Below are 4,557 nucleotides of genomic sequence, written 5' to 3'. Positions count from 1 at the left end.
CAGAAATTCAGAAGTTCAGAAATTCAGAAATTCAAAAATTCAGAAATTCAGAAGTTCAGAAAATTCAGAAATTCGGAAATTCAGAAATTCAGAAATTCAGAAATTCAGAAATTCAGAAAATTCAGAAATTCAGAAATTCAGAAATTCAGAAATTCAGAAATTCAGAAAATTCAGAAATTCAGAAATTCAGAAATTCAGAAATTCAGAAATTCAGAAATTCAGAAATTCAGAAATTCAGAAGCTCAGAAATTCAGAAGTTCAGAAATTCAGAAATTCAGAAGCTCAGAAATTCAAAAATTCAGAAATTCAGAAATTCAAAAATTCAGAAATTCAGAAATTCAGAAATTCAGAAATTCAGAAATTCAGAAATTCAGAAATTCAGAAATTCAGAAAATCAAAAATTCAGAAATTCAGAAATTCAAAAATTCAGAAGTTCAGAAATTCAGAAATTCAGAAATTCAGAAATTCAGAAATTCAGAAATTCAGAAATTCAGAAATTCAGAAATTCAAAAATTCAGAAATTCAGAAATTCAGAAGTTCAGAAATTCAGAAATTCAAAAATTCAGAAATTCAGAAATTCAGAAATTCAGAAATTCAGAAGTTCAGAAATTCAGAAATTCAGAAATTCAGAAATTCAGAAATTCAGAAATTCAGAAATTCAGAAATTCAGAAATTCAGAAATTCAGAAGTTCAGAAAATTCAGAAATTCAGAAATTCAGAAATTCAGAAGTTCAGAAATTCAGAAATTCAGAAAATTCAGAAATTCAGAAATTCAGAAATTCAGAAATTCAGAAATTCAGAAATTCAGAAATTCAGAAATTCAGAAATTCAGAAGCTCAGAAATTCAGAAGTTCAGAAATTCAGAAATTCAGAAATTCAGAAATTCAGAAATTCAGAAATTCAGAAATTCAGAAGTTCAGAAATTCAGAAATTCAAAAATTCAGAAATTCAGAAATTCAGAAAATTCAGAAATTCGGAAATTCAGAAATTCAGAAATTCAGAAATTCAGAAATTCAGAAATTCAGAAAATTCAGAAATTCAGAAATTCAGAAATTCAGAAATTCAGAAATTCAGAAATTCAGAAATTCAGAAATTCAGAAGCTCAGAAATTCAGAAGTTCAGAAATTCAGAAATTCAGAAATTCAGAAAATCAAAAATTCAGAAATTCAGAAATTCAAAAATTCAGAAATTCAGAAATTCAGAAATTCAGAAATTCAGAAATTCAGAAATTCAGAAATTCAGAAATTCAGAAAATCAAAAATTCAGAAATTCAGAAATTCAAAAATTCAGAAGTTCAGAAATTCAGAAATTCAGAAATTCAGAAATTCAGAAATTCAGAAATTCAGAAATTCAGAAATTCAGAAATTCAAAAATTCAGAAATTCAGAAATTCAGAAGTTCAGAAATTCAGAAATTCAGAAATTCAGAAATTCAGAAATTCAGAAGTTCAGAAAATTCAGAAATTCAGAAATTCAGAAATTCAGAAGTTCAGAAATTCAGAAATTCAGAAAATTCAGAAATTCAGAAATTCAGAAATTCAGAAATTCAGAAATTCAGAAATTCAGAAATTCAGAAATTCAGAAATTCAGAAGCTCAGAAATTCAGAAGTTCAGAAATTCAGAAATTCAGAAATTCAGAAATTCAGAAATTCAGAAATTCAGAAATTCAGAAGCTCAGAAATTCAGAAGTTCAGAAATTCAGAAATTCAGAAATTCAGAAAATCAAAAATTCAGTAATTCAGAAATTCAAAAATTCAGAAATTCAGAAATTCAGAAATTCAGAAATTCAGAAATTCAGAAATTCAGAAATTCAGAAATTCAGAAATTCAGAAATTCAGAAATTCAGAAATTCAGAAATTCAGAAATTCAGAAATTCAGAAATTCAGAAATTCAGAAATTCAGAAATTCAGAAATTCAGAAATTCAGAAATTCAGAAATTCAGAAATTCAGAAATTCAGAAATTCAGAAATTCAGAAATTCAGAAATTCAGAAATTCAGAAATTCAGAAATTCAGAATCTCAAAATCTCAAAACTTGAAAGCTCAGAATCTCCGAATCTCTGAACCTCAGAATCCAAAAATCCCGGATTCCGGGAATCACAGAATTTCAGAATCCAGGAATTCCAGAATTCCTGCATCTCAGAATCCGATTTTCGGTATTTCAGAATTTCAGAATTAAAGAAATTCGGAATTCCGGAACCTCAAAATCTTTGAATTTCAAAATCTTTGAATCTCAGAATCCCAAAATCTCTAAATTTCTGAATTCGCGAATTTCAGAATTTCAGAATCTCAGAATCCAAAAACCAAAACACTAGAATATCCGAAAGCTGATAATATTTTGATACTACAAAAATAGGAAATTAATCAAGAGTTTATCTTTAATATCTCTTCCCAAATCCTACAAATAATACTTTGATTTTCCAATTTTAATTTGAAAATTTCCGAAAACAGAAAATCCGTCATCATCAAAGTTCTTCTCCAACTACAAACATTACGTCAAAAGCAATATTGCAAATGGACTCTTTTTCCCCTTAAGACCCATTTAATCTGACCAACCAGAATAAAAAATAACGAAAAGAAAAAGGAAAAAGAAGAAGTAAATATTCAAAACACGTGCCATCTTCTACATCATCATCATCAGAGCATCATCTTAGAAGACGTAAATTCATTGATGACGTCTTCGGAATTCCTACTCTTCCCCCCATTCAATCCACAACAACTCATTTTAATGTATGCGTGAAACTCTGAAAATATGAAACTTTGGGTTTTTTGGAATCTCTGAAACATTGGAATATTCAGAAAACGTGATTTGAGTAAAGGACATCGCCTGGAAATCTTACAAAAATGGAAATACAGAATCATCAGATCATTATATTAAAAAAAAGAGATTAATCGGAGAAATAAAAAATTGAGATTAATCTCTATGGGAAAACATGGAAGTTGAGGGAACTTTGGAGTCTGAAAAAGAGAGACTTTGGGAAAAAAATATGTTGGGATTTAGAAAAAGGAAGTTGAAGTTTGGAAAAAAGTCCACGTATATCAGTATCTCAAAATCGCAAAATTTTAGGATTTCAGACTTTCAGAATTTCAGAACTTCAGATTTTTAAGATTTTCAGAATTTCAAAATTTCAGAATTTCCGAATTTCAGAATTTCAGAATCTCAGAATTTCCGAATATCAGAATCTCAGAATCTCAGAATCAAAGAATGACAGAATTTCAGAACTTCCGAATTTCAGATTTACAGATTTTCAGAATTTCAAAATTTCAGACTTTCAGAATTTCAGAATTTCAGAACTTCAGATTTTTAAGATTTTCAGAATTTCAAAATTTCAGAATTTCCGAATTTCCGAATTTCAGAATTTCAGAATTTCAGAATTTCCGAATATCAGAATCTCAGAATCTCAGAATCAAAGAATGACAGAATTTCAGAACTTCCGAATTTCAGATTTACAGATTTTCAGAATTTCAAAATTTCAGAATTTCCGAATTTTAGAATTTCAGAGTTTCCGAATATCAGAATCTCAGAATCTTAGAATCAAAGAATGACAGAATTTCAGAACTTCCGAATTTCAGATTTACAGATTTTCAGGATTTCAAAATTTCAGAATTTCAGAATTCCAGAATCTTCGATTTTTAGATTTTTAGATTTTTAGACTTTCAGAATATCAGAATCTCAAAATCGAAGAATTTCAGAATTTCAGAAATCTAAAATATGAAAATCTCTGAATCTCGCAACCAGATGCAGACACAAAAATCGAAAATTTGAAAATTTCTAGATTTCATTCAAATTTGGGTCATTCCCAGAATAATCTGAGTATTTGAAAGCCTGAGAACATGAGAATTTTAGAAACTCAGATTCTCAGAATTCCGAATTCCTAGAAGTCCAAATGTTCAGGATTTCAGAATCTCAGATTATCAGAATCCCAGTTTTTCAGAATCTAAAAGAGCTCAAACCTCAGACAAAACGAAAAAAGAGCTATAGAATAGAATAATTAGATAGAGGCGTTCTATTTTTTAGTTTCTATTTCTGACCCGGTGTTTGGGGGAGTTTTTGGCTGGTGCTCATCTCCTTCTTCTTCTTTTTCTTCTCTTTTTTTTCTATTTCTGTGTGACGTAGATTCTGTTTACTCTCTTTCTCTAACCGCTCTCTCTATAGTTCATACTATTTTCTTATTCTCGATCTCCCAGTTTCAACTTCGAACTGAGAAGAGAGGGGCTCAACGCTCATGAGATAGGGGGATAGTGTTCAAAAAAAATTTTGTGAGCATTTGAAATTTATAAAATTGAGATTCTAGAATTTTCAGAGAACTCTGAAAAAATTGCTCATTTTAGATAGCTTTCCTGTCTTCTACAGTAAGCCAAGAAAGTTAAAATCTCTATTTTTGGAAAATTCGCTCTATTGATAACCAAAAAACTCGTTAACACCTCCAAAAAGAGATAGAGTTCTAACATCACACGTTTCCTGTTATTCTTGTTCACTATTGAGATAAAGAGAGAGAGAGAGAGAGAGAGAGAGAGAGAGAGAGAGAGAGAGAGAGAGAAAGTTAGCTTTATTTGGATG

Source organism: Caenorhabditis briggsae (genome assembly GCF_000004555.2).
Source record: "Caenorhabditis briggsae complete genome, chrI, whole genome shotgun sequence".
Taxonomy (NCBI): Eukaryota; Metazoa; Nematoda; class Chromadorea; order Rhabditida; family Rhabditidae; genus Caenorhabditis; species Caenorhabditis briggsae.
The sequence above is the reverse complement of the archived record's forward strand: the minus strand, read 5'-3'. Positions refer to the sequence as shown.